A 19,202-nucleotide genomic window follows, 5' to 3' on the forward strand; every position below is an offset into this window, starting at 1 on the left:
TAATGTTTACTTGATAACTTAAGTGAACTTAACTTAAACATTCCAGCCCTTCCAACAATTACTTTTAAGTTCAATGCACTAAATTCCAAGTTGATTTAACTCAAAATCATTTGTAATATCAATTGCTCTGTCCAATTTCTCAACTTAGTTTTTTAAGTTAAATTAAGTAAACTTTAAATGATACATTAAACATATATGATATGAACATTAAATGATATAAAAAAAAGCAAGCAAATACCAAAAGTAAAAAAAAAAATCTTTTAACTGAAATATTTTCATTTGAAAATACAATACACACGGTCAAGAAAATTCTGTGAAATTATTTGCTAAATTTTACTTCCTAAAGATGTGGTCTTCTGAACTATCAGTGTGAGGAAACTTGTCCGTAAACATGTTATTCTAAAAGTGCAACGTTACAAAGTTTCTCTTTTTGGCATTTTAGCTGAAAAATAAATACACACACGCACACACACACATTATATATATATATATATATATATATATATATATATATATATATATTGTAGCTGCTCCCAAACTTATTCTTCTGGTCAGATTAAAACGTACGCTTCAACTGATGTTTGTCGTTTCTTTAATTGCATTCCTTCACAACTTAAGCGCATTCAATCACCGTCAAACACCGTCAAACCTTTGTTGACGTTGCTAGAGTGCTGGCTTTGAGACGCTTCTGTTCCTTTCCATTTTTCTCATCTGCTTGTTTTAATGCAAAAAGAGAAGAAACTGGATTGCAGAAGTCTGAGAACTCCTTAAAGGCAGGATATGGCTTCCCTTCATCTAGTGCTTTAGTGACGTACCGGTTCCAGCGGGTTGTTGCCCAGTCAGGAAGTTTTTGTAACAGCTTTTGGTTTTCTTGACAATCATCTAAAACCTTTAGACCATGAACGTAAGGCATTGCATTCTTGCAGGAGATGAGGAAATCACTAAATTCCCTTAATTTCAGTGATTCCTTTGGTCCAATCTTGGGCCAGCTACTCAGCTTCCCCCTGAATGCTCTTTGAACTATGAAGGGGTGACCATAACGTTTGTTAAGGGCATCCCAAGCCTGCGTGTAGGCTTCCTCATCACTTCTATAAAATGTTCCTTCTAACACAGAAAGTGCTTCTCCACTGATGTATTTTTTCAAGTAATATAGCCTATGAGCTGGGTTTGTGCAACTTGTTTCGATTAAGGCCTTGAAGCAGGTACGCCATTCAGTGAATTTAAGTGGATCTCCTGTAAACATGAACGGCTCTGGTGCTGGAAGTCTAGTCATTGCCAGGGATTCTTTTAATGCTTGAACTAGCGAGGCTTCATTTGATTTTGGTTCTATTTTGCTTTCAGAACAAAAAGGGATTGAAAGGTCTTTGGGATTCTGGGTGCATGGAGTGCTGTTATGCTGCGCTGGAAGCTGACTTGGAGACAAAGTGAAGATTTCTCTAGTTTCTCCTATTTCAGCATTCAATTTTAATTCCTCTTCAGCACATTGTATTCAGCTTCCATAGCTTCAAGATTCCTTTGTTCTTCCATCAGTTTTAACTTCTCTTGCTGAGCTAGCACCTCTTTTCTTTGTGCAGATATTTCCCTTTCCCTGTTAAGTTCAGCACGTTTCGATGCCAAGCGTGCCGCCGCCTCTGCTTTCTTTACTGACACTTGACTATCTTGCACACTACCCACTCCAGCTCTTGACACAGTTGACCCATAAACTGACCTTGCGTCTTCTCTCTGGAGTAATTTTGAAAGAGTTTCCTTAACAGCTTCTGCATTAAACTCTTTATCAGCTTCTGCGTAACGCACTTTCAGAAGTGTAGTTATTTCAGAAGTCACTGATGTGCAGATATCCATTCTCTTTCGTATATCTTGGGCTGGTGTGGTCAGTGCACGTAAGCTCTTATATTCCTGCTTTAGTTCTGACTCATACTTTTCCAAGGTTCTTATCATTTCGCCTAAGTCTGATTTACAACATTCTTCCTTTAGTTTAGTTCTAATATACTGAACCTCAGCTTTGAAGGTTACATATGTTAACATGAACTTTCTTTCCTTTTTTATGCTCTCCTGTTTAATGAGCTCAAGCATCTTTTCTGTTTGGTGTTTTTCTCTTTCTGACCGCCTCACTGCTTGTTCAGCGCCAGGTGTTGGCTCCTGGAGCCCTATCCTATGTATTTGGAGGTCTTTATTAATTTCAGCTAACCGTTCTTCAATTCTTTGTTTCTCTGAGGTTTCAAGTTCAGTTTCTAATTCCTTCTCTAATTCTGTTTTCTCGTTTTCTAGAGCCTGTAGTACTCCTTCTAGTACACAAACATCTGGTGTGCTTTGATCCATTTTAGTAAACTATTTTGAAACAACACTACTGAAATATTAAATGATGAAAGGTAAACTAGAATGACCAGGAAAATACACACTTTCAAATGATCAAACAAGTATGTTATATACACACTGCTATTCAACTTACAAAACTATTCAGATGCAGTTCTCATTTTTCCTTTGTTTCAAATAATAAATTGGAATTGCAATAAATAACAATTTAAACAAAACTGAGAAATGTAAATGCACAGTCTGACCTGGAATCCAGATGTAATGAATGTTCACAAACTCAATTGTCCAAAGATGTCGCGTTGTTGCTTCCCTGTGGCCGTTCTTGGCAGCTGCAGCACCGTCTTCTTCTGGGTTCCACCTTCACGCTGAACTGAAGCTCGCGAGGTCACGTTGGATGAATGCCAGGATGGGTAGGCAGGTCGTTTACGTTGAGTGCGCGACGGAGACTTCACAAGGGGCGGGCCCGTACAATATTCCCTGGGATGCTGGCGATCGTTGCTCACTCTCCAATGGCTACGTTGTACATGTCCATGGATGGCGATGTTTTACACCACACCAAACAATACTTTTTCACTGCAGTTCACGAAGCAGTATGTTCTTCACTGTGGCTCGTGGCAGCAGGCCACGTTTTTCACTGCTTTTCCAGAATAGGCCTACGTTCTTCTTCACTGCCTTACCAAAGGCAGTAGGCCACGTTTTTCACTGTAGCTGCTCCCAAACTTATTCTTCTGGTCAGATTAAAACGTACGCTTCAACTGATGTTTGTCGTTTCTTTAATTGCATTCCTTCACAACTTAAGCGCATTCAATCACCGTCAAACACCGTCAAACACCATCAAACACCATCAAACACCGTGAAAAACTGAAATAAAGTGCATAACACATTCTCACATGAGCATATTGTACATAAGCATGTTCTTAAGAGTCCATGAGTATTCATTCATCTTGCTCACATATTAAACTAGCATTAATGGCCCTAGGAAACATTGCGCTATTACATTGCAATACAAACATGAAATGCACAACATCACAAACCAACATACCGTGTGCGCCTTCCGACCAGAAATCTAGGAGTTGCTGTAACGCTTTACTGTTTAATTATTCTCTTCTTTAGCATCTAACTCCGTGTACAGCGTAGCACCAAAAAACTGCATGCACATTTTTGCACTGCTATTAGTTAGGCTAATCACATGACCACAGTAACTTAAATTAAATGCAGCTCACTAGTTTAACCTGTAGGTGTCACTATTTCTGCAACCCTTGTAAAACAAAACTCACATAGGCAAATTACTATTAATATTTACATTGCATTATTGTAATAATAACATAACAAATAAATACTTTAAAGGCTTAAAGAAAGAAAAGACCCATGTTGCTTTCAGCAACAGCTACATATATATATATATATATATATATATATAAAATTTATATATAAAATATACACACACAGTGGGGGAAATAAGTATTGGACACATCAACATTTGTTTCAGTAAATATATTTCCAATAAGGCTATTCACTTGAAATGTTCATTAGACATCAGTATTATACCACTGTGTACAGTGAGGGAAAAAAGTATTTGATCCCCTGCTGATTTTGTACGTTTGCCCAGTGACAAAGAAATGATCATTCTATAATTTTAATGGTAGATATATTTGAACAGTGAGAGACAGAATAACAACAAAAAAATCCAGAAAAACACATGTCAAAAATGTTATAAATTGATTTGCATTTTAATGAGGGAAATATGTATTTGACCCCTCTGCAAAACATGACTTAGTACTTAGTGGCAAAACCCTTGTTGGCAATCACAGAGGTCAGACGTTTCTTGTAGTTGGCCACCAGGTTTGCACACATCTCGGGGGGGGATTTTGTCCCACTCCTCTTTGCAGATCTTCTCCAAGTCATTAAGGTTTCGAGGCTGACATTTGGCAACTTGAACCTTCAGCTCCCTCCACAGATTGTCCATGGGATTAAGGTCTGGAGACTGGCTAGGCCACTCCAGGACCTTAATGTGCTTCTTCTTGAGCCACTCCTTTGTTGCCTTGGCCGTGTATTTTGGGTCATTGTCATGCTGGAATACCCATCCACGACCCATTTTCAATGCCCTGGCTGAGGGAAGGAGGTTCTCACCCAAGATTTGACGGTACATGGCCCCGTCCATTGTCCCTTTGATGCGGTGAAGTTGTCCTGTCCCCTTAGCAGAAAAACACCCCCAAATCATAATGTTTCCACCTCCATGTTTGACGGTGGGGATGGTGTTCTTGGGGTCATAGGCAGCATTCCTCCTCCTCCAAACACGGCGAGTTGAGTTGATGCCAAAGAGCTCCATTTTGGTCTCATCTGACCACAACACTTTCACCCAGTTGTCCTCTGAATCATTCAGATGTTCATTGGCAAACTTCAGACGGGCATGTATATGTGCTTTCTTGAGCAGGGGGACCTTGCGGGCGCTGCAGGATTTCAGTCCTTCATGGCGTAGTGTGTTACCAATTGTTTTCTTGGTAACTATGGTCCCAGCTGCCTTGAGATCATTGACAAGATCTTCCCGTGTATTTCTGAGCTGATTCCTCACTGTTCTCATGATCATTGCAACTCCACGAGGTGAGATCTTGCATGGAGCCCCAGGCCGAGGGAGACTGACAGTTCTTTTGTGTTTCTTCCATTTGCGAATAATCGCACCAACTGTTGTCACCTTCTCACCAAGCTGCTTGGCAATGGTCTTGTAGCCCATTCCACACTTGTGTAGGTCTACAATCTTGTCCCTGACATCCTTGGAGAGCTCTTTGGTCTTGGCCATGGTGGAGAGTTTGGAATCTGATTGATTGATTGCTTCTGTGGACAGGTGTCTTTTATACAGGTAACAAGCTGAGATTAGGAGCACTCCCTTTAAGAGTGTGCTCCTAATCTCAGCTCGTTACCTGTATAAAAGACACCTGGGAGCCAGAAATCTTTCTGATTGAGAGGGGGTCAAATACTTATTTCCCTCATTAAAATGCAAATCAATTTATAACATTTTTGACATGCGTTTTTCTGGATTTTCTTGTTGTTATTCTGTCTCTCACTGTTCAAATAAACCTACCATTAAAATTATAGACTGATCATTTCTTTGTCAGTGGGCAAACGTACAAAATCAGCAGGGGATCAAATACTTCTTTCCCTCATTGTATATAAATAAAATAAATTTCAAATTTCTATAAAATAGGAACCATGCAAATAAGAATTGAATCAAACCACAAAATCAGATACAATAAAAGATGCACTTCAACATTACAAATTAACCACTTGCTAGTGGAACAGTAGTAGAACAATTGGGAGGCCTGTTTTACTGTTAGCTAATTTTTCAAAGATTGAATTTTGGGTATCAGCTTACCTCCCAGGTTGATAATTACCTGCTGAATAAAGTGGAAACTGTTTTTCATGCACTTACTATAGTGCAAGTACAGGGCATAAATCAGTCCGAAAAGAACACAGAAGGCCTGAGGCAGGTCGGCCAGTTCATCCATCACCAAACTCCTGTCCAAGACGATGCTCACTTTGAATGGTTAAGCTGAGGACTTTCTGATTTGAAGCAGAGGATCCCCAATGGAGTTTGACTGTACGAGTCCTTGTCAGTTACATCCCAACAGAGGAAGAAACAGATTGACAAAAAAATGTCCGCTGAACTCGCCGGGTAGGGGTTCAAGCGGGAGAAAACGTTCAAAATTGTTTAAAACAATGTTTTTCACTATTAAAAATGAACAAGCGAAAAAAATGTCAGCGAGTTTAAGTGGGATCGTGTCCACCGAGCGCAAGTGAAAAACTAGCTAGTTAAAAGCTGAAAACAATGGGGTTTTTTTTGACTACTCACAAACAGCACCTCGATTGGGGGGGGGGGGGGGGACACAATAAAAATTAACAGACAAAAAAAAATGTCCGCCGAACTCACCTGGCAGGGATTCAAGCATGAGAAAACATCTGAAATGGTTTCAAACAATATTTTTCACAGTTAAAATGAACATACGAAAAAATGTCGCCTGAACTCGCCTGGTTCAAGTTCAAGCGGGAGAAAACGTCCAAAATTGTTTCAAACTATATTTTTTATTAATCACAGTTTCTCAATGGAAAATAGAAACAATAAAAACCGGCTAAAACATACTTTATAACCACTCGTCAACAGCTCCTTGAATTCACTTGAAACCACAAGAAAAAATGGCTTCCCTTGACTCTGCAACAGCTAACCAGTGGGGAGGTGTGGTCAGGACAAAAACTTAATAATTTTAATCCATTTAACTTAAAATTATTCATACATTGAAATATGTCAACAAATTAGTAGAATCTGCTTAAATTTTTTAGTAATGCACTCAAACTTAAATAATTTAAGTATGTTGTAATTAAATTCTTAAGTAATATGAAATCTGGGCTAACAGTGTAGTACCTAATAAAATGGTCATAATTGAATGCCATAGTGTTAGTAGCATGCCCCTTAGTACATTGAAGGTGGTCCAAAATCATTCCTCCTTCTCCCTAGGATATTTAAAGACAACAAAAAACTAAAATCAAAATGCATTTCATCTTTTGCTGTTGATAACTGGGGCAGACGGTGTTATGATTATTATTCATTTTATTATTAATGGTTAACATTATTTTCCCTGCTAAATTAACACTTTGTAATGTTTAGTCTTAGTGTCTCAATTAAGGATTACATTAACACTGTAAATGTTAATTTAACCATTTTTTTAGTTGTTATATATTGCTTTACCTACCGATTAGCAAAGGACAGGTTATCTCTGGAATGACCAATCAATGCTAGAAGATTTTTTGCAGGTGGAATGCATGGTTGGTAATTATAATGTTGAGGCTTGGTTAAATGAGAGGCCAGAGTAACCTGATGCAAGCATTATTGTCCATCATTGCTGAAGGCTGCACGTAAGGAGAGCTCCCTGTTGAAATATTATCCATAGCACTTTTTCAGCCAGTCCAGCAATATTTAGAACCAAACTGAATCGTACCTTTTACACCATTTTAAAACATCTGGCTGAAGAAGGAAGAAAACGTTTAGACATTCTCTGCTGTGAATGTAATTCAGGAGCATCACATACATTGACAGGTAAGATTAAATGGTCAGGTGGCCAGACATTTTTTTTTTTATAATGGTCAAACACAACTTTGTATCAGAACTAGTATCAAGCAGCGCTTTCAGGATAGATATTCCACTGTTGTCACCACAACTCCAATGCTGTTCCTGAAGCAAAAATGGAGAGCACAGAGCAACCACTGGTTCAGGAATCATCTCCAAGCTCAATTTACCCCCATTTTCCAGAAAAAAAAAGGCTGAACGCATGGAAAACTGGACAAGAGAGAGGTAGAAAACATCTTTTTTCAGCACATGCCCCTCACATAAAGGCCTGTCTCCTGGGTAACTGTGGGTGCCATTGTCAAGCGGATTGGATGCAAAATGGGAGAAGGCCCATAACAGTTACTGCAAAACAGACAGAGAAAGGGCCTGGTGTTACCCAAGATTTATCACAGTGATTATGCAAAGTTTTTAAATGACACTTATCTAGCTAATGTGATCTATTAAAACATCAAGGAATGTGCATGAGTGAATTCATAGGACACAGGACAAACTTTGAATTGCTTCTCCATTTAGGGAAGATACTTTTCTCAATGGTATGATGGCACTGAAAATAAATTATTTGCATATCTGCAGTCTTCTGACCGACAGTGTATGCTCCATAGTCTTTAAACTAAAGATGAAGTTTAATGCCCTGTTGATATAACTAGGCTCTTCTTTGTCAAGTATAGCATTGTTTCCATTTACTAAACTGTAAAATAAGTAAATAAATATATATTATGGTATTGTGGAGAGATAAGGAAACAAACGGGGAATTTAGTCTGAAATCAAATTAGTAGAAGGAGGAGCAATCAGATTACAGAGTGTGGTCTCACTGTGCCCTCTAAAAGGATTCTTCAGTGTTTTTTCAAATTGTTACCAATTGTCACTTCTGTTGCCAATAAGCAAAAATAGCCAAATATATTTAAGTAAAACTCAATATCCTCATCTTACAGATGCATCTGAAAAGTATATGTCAAACAAGAGCAGTTAGTCATTGTATGCAGAGTTGCTGGTGGTGGGTTTATGGTGTGTGTATTCTCTGAGCCAGTGCCTCTTTTTGAGTGAGACACTAGTATCAGGGTAATCTTACATCCATCACCAACTTAGTGGGCAATACAAACAGTGAGCAAGTGCAGAGAGAACAATGTCTAGTGAAACTGTGGGAGGCCTCTTATTCATTACACAAAGCTGTGACTCTCTTTTGTAGGTGTTTGGGAAGCAGAGGGGGATGAGATGGCAAAAGATTGCCATGACAAAACTGTTTACCACCTTAGCCAGTTAAGAGGGATCATCATGCCCTGGAGTGACAAGCTGTCATTTTATATCATTCTATTATATTTTTTTATTGTAGTAAATGTGTTCTGTAATCTAAAAGTGAGGATATAATGCTGCCTGTGGTTTCAGGCAGAACAGGCCTACTTGTATCAGGTACCTAACATATGTGTTGGAAAAGCAGGTGGTGCCACCTGTGAGCAAATAGCACCTGTAAGCACCTTGTTTTCATGATCAGAGCACACCTATCACCTCATCAGTAACAGTTAAATTGGACAAGGACCAGTTATTTAAAAAAAGAGAGAATATAAATGTTGATATGATCATATTTTCCTTAGGTCAAGAAAAATGGTACAATTATAAGGCATCTGTGGACAGGTACAGCAGGCCTGAATGATTACACACACAGTGATGCTTCAAATTTGTGAACCATTTAGAATTTAAAATTTTTCTGCATAAAAATGACCTAAAACATATTCAGATTTTCAAAAAAGGCCTAAAAGTAAATAAAGAGAACCCAATTAAACAAATAAGACTAACGTATTATACTTTGTCATTTATTTATTTATCTGTGAGTGACAAATGTATTTGTACCTTTGCCCCCTTGTGCAGTAATAACTGCAACTAAACATTTCCCGTAACTGTTGATCAGTCCTGCAAATTCGCTTGGAGGAATTTTAGCCCATTACTCGGTACAGAACAGTTTCAACTTTGGGATGTTGGTGGGTTTCCACATATGAACTGCTTGCTTCAGGTCCTTCCAAAACATTTCTATTGGATTAAGGTCAGGACTTTGACTTAGCCATCTCAACTTAACATTAACTTTATTCTTCTCTAACCATTCTTTGGTAGAACAACTTGTGTGATTAGGGTCATTGTCTTGCTGTATGACCCACTTCCTCTTGAGATTTAGTTCACGAACGGATGTTTTTTGCCCCTCAGACGGACAGAGTTTTGCCCATCACAGATTAGTTTCATTATTTTCATTGGAATCACAGATGTTATATTGGATAATTCAATAAATAAATGATGAAGTATAATATTTTTGTCTCATTTGTTCACTTGGGTTCACTTTGTCTGCTTTTAGGACTTGTGTGAAAATCTGATGATCTGACAAACTTTCAAGCACCACTGTATGATGGCACTGTTTTGGAGTGCACGCAGTGCTCAGTCAGAGTTCTTTATCACATATGTTAGAACAGGAGCACACAACTGGAAAGAGTGCAAATTACATAGAGATAAAGAAAAAGAAACACAACAAAGACCATGGCAGCCCGGTTCAAGCTTTGCCATGTGTAATCCTTTTGGCCATGTCTCTACTTTGAATGGGCAAGTCTAGACCTGCTTAGCAATACTGGGTTGGACGCAAGCCAAACCTCTTGCAGTATGTCACTAGGCCTCAGTAAAAAAAAAAAATTAAAAAATTAAAAAAAAAAAAAGTTTTTAAAAAGTATATCAAAGCTTCCCATATTGGGGCCTTTTTATTACTTTATTTAAAGGATGTTCTCCAGTAAACAAGCAATTAGACTTCTACTGACTATAAAGGTTTCATTTAATTTCTTTATTTCTTTGTTTGTTTCCCAGCAGAATGCATACTATAAAATGATGCTAATTTAAATATCTTAGGCTCTTCTTTCAATAGGTGAGCAGCTGGGGTGACAAAAACCCCACAAAAGGCCCAAACACTAGATCTAAAGTGGGACCCCCTCAAAGAGCAGCCCAGCCAGAGCTTTCTCTTCCTAATTCTAACACAGCGGTAACCATTCGCAGGACTCTAACCCCAAGTACTGAATCTGCATGGTGCCTGGTCCTCCTGTTAAAGCACATGACTGGAAAAGACAGAGGATGAAGTGAAACAGAGACTTTTATGTCTCTGTTTTTATGTATCTAATCCTGAGAGTTTATATGCATGTGTGCATGTGCATTAACATGCAGAGGGGTCACCTGACACCCACTGTGGTGAATGTGATCTGTGTTGGCACCTTAGTTATTATTATAGTTAATAGGTAACCTGGAGATCCATGAAAATTATTATGTTTATCAGCCTAACATCACTCTTGTTCCTTCGTATACCGCAAGAAGTAGAAGTGCCCAATCTGTTCCTGTGGGGTGATCTTTAGCCTCATGCATGGGATCAGACAAACACTTATTAACTGAGAGGAATGCAAACAAAACAGACCTTAAAGGCTAGACACAGTAGAACGAGAGAAATAAAGGAGGGGTATACTCCCCCCAACCCCATCACCACCTCCACTACATACAAACAGCAAAAGGACTCATTCAGTGAATATGCTAGAGCATTTTACAAAAATATCATTCTAATAAGGGTGGAATATTGTTACTTCACACTGAGCAGTGTGTTGCCCTTACTCAACTGTGTATTGTTCACTTTACTCATTTTGTATTAGCAGATCTAAGCTCACAGGTGAATTGTTGTAATTACGTACTCCATACTAGGCAGAGTGTAATCATGTAGGTTCGTGTACCAGACCGTGTACGTTCCCAGCCGGCACACGACCAACCTTCAACATTGAAATATGGTTAAAATAATGTCAGTTATTTTACAACAATTGTAGTAAATCAAGGTTGAAATTTTCCCAAGATCTGTATGTTGGATCAACATAATATTTTCAACAACAATAATAATTTAAATCACAAAAAGTTGTGATTTAAATTATTATTTTAAAATACAAAAAAAAAAAATTGATAATAATAATAATAATAATAATACATTGTAGCTGAGTATGAATAGATATACAATTACTTTAGATAAAGAAATCTCACATAAAAATATAAATATTATCGAGGCCATCTTACAATACAGACTTCAATACAGACTTCCGAGTTGTATTGTCTGGAACTTTCCAGGACCTGGAGGCGTAATCTCGCGAGATCACACGAGACTGTAGCATTGTGACGTGTCTGCACTTGCATGAAGCGCGGCAATCTGTGGTGCCAAAACGGCCAATGAGATCAAGAAGACTACAACGAAAAAGCGCAGCAAAGATTACACCATTTAACGCTTTTAGAGTTAAAGGTAAATCAATATTTGTAACTAGTAATGGGAGAAACGAAGCTTTTCGAAACTCTGAATCAACTGAACCAAATGCTTCGAAAAATGATTGTGTTTCGAAGCACTCCAAACACCACACTCTGGCGCCACTTGCTGGTGAAAACCTTGTAAAAGCAACGAGAACTCGGTCCAAACATAATGACACCTTTTACAAAACAATTGCAAATGTTTTCATCAAAGTGTAATGTTTTAAACATAATTTACAGATAAATAAGTATCATTAAATATTAGTGCTTCTATTGTGTGTTTTTAGTTACAGGATTGGCTAATCAGGCCATTTATACACAATTAACGATCACTCTTCTTTTGTAATTATACACACATGAGTTTGTTATTAAAGCTGTCTATAAAAACTAGCAGTCAATGTGAAAGTGTTATCAGTCAGCAGAAGGAGAATGTTGGAATAGTGCTTTAATCCTTTCATTTAGTTCTGTTTTTGTCCAGATATGATTTGTGTCTCAATATAATATGAATCTCAACAAGATATATACATATAATTTTTTTTTTCACAATTTGTTTTAAACTATATAGGCCTGTGTGTAAAAGGCAAATGATGTGACTGTATGACAAGAATCAATCAGACAGAAATAAGGGTGTTTTGAGCACAGGTGTTACAACATGTTGAAGTCAGTTGCTGGTCACAAATCATACACCTCACAAGGTTGTTTTGGAGGTTTTCAAAATGGTCCCATACAATAGACCTTGGTCTTTTTACATCTCCACTTGAAGTTGAAATGTTTAACAAAATGCAAAACTGTCCAAATTCTCTCTCGCCACAACATCTGTCCATGGGTGCCGCTATGGTTTCTCGGCCATCTGGCTAATTTGTACCCCGGGCCCCATTCCTCACATTCCTCAACTTTATGCAGCTGCTGTCTGTCATCTGGCTTTGCTAAAACATACAACTGTGTGTCATCAGCATAACAGTGGAAGCTAATTCCATGGTTACGAATAATTTGACCCAGATGTAGCATATATAAAGTAAAAAGCATCAGCCATGGCACTGCGCTATCGAGCTGGTACCTGCAGCCACATTACCCAAAGGTAAAATTTACCCACTTTCGATCCTGGAAATGAAGGCCATGGAACAGTACATTGAGGAAGCACTTAAACAAGGATTCATTCAACCGTCCACATCCCCTCTCGCTTCAAGGTTCTTCATGGCCAAAAAAGATCAAGGGCTCCACCCATGCATTGATTACAAGACTCTCAATGAGCAAAGCATTAAATATCATTATTCTCTTCCCCTGGACCCAGCAGCCTTAGAGCAACTAAGGGACGCTCATATCTTCTCAAAGTTGGACCTACAAAGTGCATATAATCTCATCCCAATATGGAAAGGTGATGAGTGGAAAACCGCATTCATATGGGCTAGCTAACTCACCTTCTGTATTACAAGGATTCATGAATGAGGTATTCCGAGACATGCTTCACAGGGTCGTTATCGTTTATATAGATGATATCCTTATCTACTCCTGAAACCTGACCGAACATTGCCAACACATCACTCAGGTCCTTCAATGTCTGAGAGATCACCAACTTTATCTGAAAATGGACAAGTGTGACTTCCATCGCCCGGCCATCCACTTCCCGGGTTATGTCATCGATGGACCAGGAGAAGGTACACGATGTCAAAAATTGACCACAACCTTCTTCAATCAAGGAACTTCAGTAATTTCTAGGATTCGCCAATTTCTATCATAAGTTCAGTCAGATTGCCTCTCCCATAACATCTTTACTTCGCAATCATCCCAAGTCTCTGTCCTGAACTCCCATCCTTACACACCCCAATACAGATCTGCCCTTTGTCATGGAAGTGGATGCATCCCAACACGGGAGTGTCTTCTCTCAGCGGCAGGGGGAATCAGTTCAGCTCTATCCATGTGCCTTCTTCTCCCGTAAACTGTGCCCGGCGGAGCAGAACTACGGCATTGGCAACCGGGAACTGCTCGCCATCAAAATTGCCCTAGAGGAGTGGAGATGTTGGCTGGAGGGAGCAACTCACCAGTTTCAAGTAATCACAGATCACCAAAACTTGGAATATCTACAGAATGCACGTCGTCTTAATCCCCGCCAAGCCCGGTTGGCCCTGTTCCTTACCTGCTTCAAGTTTAAAGTCACTTACCGTCCAGTTGCTTTCAGCCAATAAAAACAGTAAAAACTGCAATTTTCTGGCATTATTTTGTAATGGGTTGGGGCAGTCTACAGCCCTTCCTCAAACTTCTCAACCCACAGCCCACATCAGATTGCTTTTCACCAATACACAAATCGTAAAAAATAAAAGATTAATCTTGTCTTTGCCTAAGTTCTGATTGAGTGGGCAAGACAGACGTTTGGGTGCGTTCACACCACCCCTGCACATGCCTAGATCCGGCCTGGAATGTCGACGTTGTCCACGCATGAATTAAAATGTCTTTATTAACATACAGAAGTCATTTACAAATCACACATGAATGTTATGCTGGTAGCACATTCTGATGACTCATTATTTCCCTGTCAAGATGTGTTACCTTAATTTTTTACACATTTCACAATGTCCTACTATCTCTGACAGCTTGTTTTCTGCCCCACCAAGTATGCTACCCATGTTTTAACTGCAGCTATTGGCACTTTTTGCACGTATATGTAACACAACTATGGTTTTCATATTGGGCACATTCAAAATGTGCCCACCTACTGCACACACCACACTGCACCTACAAAAAATATATAAATAAAAAGAGCATTAGATACATAAAACTCAACACTGAGGTAAAATATATGCACATTTTTATGTTATACTTTACCATTTCAATCATGCTCTGATCTTCATCTTTTTCAAGCAAGGAGCATACCATGCAGTAATCATCTGCATTCCCTGGAAACAGTGGTTTTAGTTTGTAACTGTAGCAACTTCACTCTTTCTGTATAAGTAAATGAATAATGGTACTCTACAAAGGTTTCATTTGTGAGTCAGAAAGTAAGTATTCTCACACACACACACACACACACACACACAGATAGATGACAACTTAAAGCAGAAGTCCTGAATACTTAACACTTACAGTTGAGGCGATCCAGTGGCTCTGTTATGCTGTGGGGGGCATTTAGCTGGAATAGTGTGGGTTCCACTTGTCCCCTTTAGAGGTAAGCAGTATGCGATTTGAGGGGAAATGTCATCTCCTTTATTAGCAGATTGACCCCCTTGTTAACCTGCCATCCCCCCTCTCCATCCCCTAGTATAAATGTACTTATTTTCCAAACTCCTGTTCATCAATAAATAATGTTCTTTCGCCTGTCAGAAATGCTTTCAAATTTCTTGCTCCAACCATGTACTGCATGAAACAACAGAGTCCCTTTACCTGAAATTGAAGTGGTATGTTAAAAGAAATGTTTAAAAAAAACAAAAAAAAAACAAGCCTGTGTCATAAAGCTCTACTAAAAGCTTGAAAAAAACTTGCCACTTTATGTTGTCATTTGATTTCTCATCCAGGCCATTGGTTTGGGGGTGACAGCCCAGCAAACAATTCGACGTTGAATAGTCGGCGGAAAGTCGCAAAGATTATCGTTGATATGACGTATAATCAAGCCGCTTTCAAGCCGTAAAATGGGGACACTTTTATATGCATTTTATCGTCGAAACCAAGCCTCTAAATGTATCGGCTCTAAGCGGATCTTATATGTCGAAACGAAGCATGATTTTGACAAAACCATCGTAAATTATGCACTTATATAGCGCTTTACACTGTGTTTCATTCACTCATTCACACACACACACACACAGTAGCAGAGCTACCATGCAAGGCACTAACTTGCCATTGGGAGCAACTTGGGGTTCAGTGTCTTGCCCAAGGACATTTCGGCACATGGAGTCACACGGGTCAGGAATCGAACCGCCAAGCCTATAATTGGTGGACAACCCACTCTACCAACTGAGCCACAGCCTCCCCTGACTTAATGTTAAACCAGCATTTAAATATATTAAGCATATGATTATGTTGTGATAATATATGGAATATTTTAATCAAAGTATAATCCAGTCAAAGTATAATCTTATCATTGATATATAAGATATAAGAGAGTATACTCTCTTATATCTCTTGTATCGTGTACTGTCCCCTATTATCGCTCACATTCAAGCCCGATATCGACCATTATCAGATCAACTTTCGTATTTATTGAACGCAATTTCGACCACGTATTAGCAACGGAGGGATTGTGACTTCAGAATCTTTTATTCAGGTATATAAAATGAACAACATTTTTGCATGTCATGGAAATGCCTGGAGTATAATCTACTTAACAATCCATTCATATATAACACAAACATACCAGTTCAAGATATAGCCTATACAATGAAATCCAATGTGTTTTAGAGACAATACCTGTGCATGAGCGTGCTTAGCTTCGTATGTTTAGTTTCGTATGTGCAGTTTCGTATGCAAGAGATTTCATATTCCCATAAATTGGAGAAAATGCTTTCAAAAAATGAAATAAAAATAAATCTTAGTGAACAATGAACAATCACATCTAGATATATTTCTTTGAAATTACACAGCAGTAACTTCATTAATCAGTTTTTTTTGCATAATTTCAAAGTAATATAGCATTTCAAGAATGTTAACATTGTTCAAGCTTCTTTTCTATGTATATTCGACATCGATTATTTTTTTCGTCATGATCAAGCCTCTTTTCGATTAACTGTAGCTTTTATTTCAACGGCAGGGGTTCGCTTGACTTCGTATTTAATAAATGCACATACTTCATTCACAAATTCTCTTTGCTGATCAGAGATGATTCTTTTGGGACAACCATATCTATATGTAATCTAGACAGAGAAGTGTGATATGCAGAAGGACTTCAAACTACCTAAGTGTATTTACTCTTGACTGTTATATGCCATCTTGATGGCTTTAGGAAGGGTTGAGCAAAACAAACCAAACAAAGACCTAGGTTGTAGTGATTCAATCTCTTCCTTGTGCAGTCTCATGCCAAGTATGACCAGTAATTGTCAGGATTTACTTTAGAAAATAATGTTAACACACTTAAGAATAAGGAAACAAGATACTGAGGTCATATTCATCTGGGTCCCTGTTCATATAGGCATTATGGGTAATGAAAGTGTGGACAAACTCTCCCACTGAAGCTAAGCAGCTTTGAGCCTGGCCAGTACCTGGATGGGAGACCACCTGGGGAAAACTAAGGTTAGTGCTGGGAGTGGTATTAGTGAGGCCAGCAGGGGGTGATTGGTCTGCATGGGGCCTAATACCCCAGTATAGTGACAAGGACACTGTTCTATTAAAACAGCACTGTCTTTTGGATGAGACCTTAAACCAATGTGGTTTAAGGTGGTCATTAAAAATCCCAGGACACTTTTCCTAAAGAGTAGGGGTATAACCCAGGTGTCCTGGCGAAATTCCCCTATTAGTCCTTCTCTATCATGGCCCCCTAATAATCTCCATCTCTGAATTGGCTACATCACTCTTTCCTCTCCACTATAAGCTGGTTTGTGGTGGGCATTCTAGCACACCATGACTGCCGTCATATCATCCAGGTAGATGCTACACACTAGTGGTGGTTGAGAAGACACCCCCAATATCCCCCCCGCCCAATATTATGTAAATCACGTTGAGTGTCTGGAAAAGCACTATATAAATGTAACTGTAACTAACTAACAAACAAGCTTGAAAAAAAAACATAGACACAAGTATTTGTCTCTGTAAATCAGAAGGAAAGAGCATCGTATGGAAAGAAATTATTAAAGAGTGGCAGCCGCAGTGGGATCGGGAGATAAAAGGAAGACATTTATACCCCATACAAAATAGAGTCTGTATTGTAGAAAGTAAGGGAAGAAACAGAAAAAAGGAGAAAACCATGACTAGGTTAAGAATAGGACACATTAAGCTGAATAGTACACTTCACATTATAGAGAAGCCTCCAACTGGCTTTTGTGATCATTGCCATGTAGCAGAAACTGTAGAACAGGTGCTTATTAACTACAGAAAATATGGAGTAGAAAGAAAGGATATGATGGAAGAAATGGAAAGATAATGAAGAGCAGGAATAGGAATAAAGAGTATACTGGTGGGAATGGACAAGGCAGAAGATGTTGGAACCGCATCCTAATAAGAACATGATTAATGTAGAAAATATGAGTTACTAGACAAATAGGAGTTAGCTAACCCCAGAAGATGGCAGTAGTGCTACACTTATGATGAAAGCTGCCATTAAAACCCAAAGAAGAAGAAGAAGAAGCAGCAGAAGAAGAAGAAGCACCCTGAATACTGAACTAGAGAGCTGTATAGTTCAACATTAGCAATATTAATTAAATAAATTGCATGGCATTTTGGGTCAGTGTGAAGGGACATAATATGAAACATCCATTTAAAAGAGATTTGGAAGAAAGTTGGGAACATGAGAACAGAAGTGTCAGAAGTTTTGGATGGATATCAAATAAAAATGATCAAATAGTGGGCATTACAGAATTACAGATTAGCCCCAATGCTGTACTACCAAAGCGTACTACCGTTGTACTACCACAGTACTGTTGTACTACTGTTGTACTACCACAGCCCTACTGTTGTACTACCTGCGCCATGGCTAGTAAATATGCCTAGAGTTTATTTCAGACTTAAATAATTATTTTTGAATTAGATATCTTTCAACAATATAGTTATAGTTCAACAATATATAGAACAAGAATATGTATCAGAATTACACATATTTACAGATGGTTCCAACGATCCAATTTCGGGTCAAACAGCTGCAGTTATATATATTCCAAAATTCAAAGTAAGCATAAAGAAAAGAACATCAAATGATTTATCAGTATTTACTACAGAACTAGTAGCCATTATTTTAGCCCTTCAGTGGGTTGAAGAAGTTAAACTAAGGAAAGTTGTCATGTTCTCTGACTCACTTTCAGCTTTATCAAGCATTTCAAGTGGAAAGTCCAAGTCAAGGCAGTACATAATAATACTTTATATATGAGATCCTTAAAACATTGCTTAAAATCAACAATATAGGGATGGCACTGAGTTTTCAATGGTACCAGCACATGTGAGGGCACATGAGATTGAAATGGTTGATAGATTGGCAAAACAATCAGTTGGTCATTCAGAAGTAGATTTTCAAATAATGATGAGTAAAGATGAGGTAAAAGGAAAAATAAAGAATTTTGTGAATAAAAGATGTCAGGATATATGGGATAAGGACATAAGATGCAGACAATTTTACAGTATACAAAAACAAGTAGGTATATGAAGAATAGTAATGAACAACAGGAAAGAAGATACTATAATAACTCGTCACCAAATTGGACCCTCCATTTTAAATAAGTCCTTACTAAGAATAAGAAAACATGAAACAGGATTATGTATGAATTGTAATCAAGAAGAGACATTGTAAGGCATATGAAGAAGAAAGAGGAAAGACTGCAAAGAAACTAAAGGACAAAGATGATACTAATTT

This window comes from Ictalurus furcatus, chromosome 2 (genome assembly GCF_023375685.1).
Source record: "Ictalurus furcatus strain D&B chromosome 2, Billie_1.0, whole genome shotgun sequence".
Classification (NCBI taxonomy): Eukaryota; Metazoa; Chordata; class Actinopteri; order Siluriformes; family Ictaluridae; genus Ictalurus; species Ictalurus furcatus.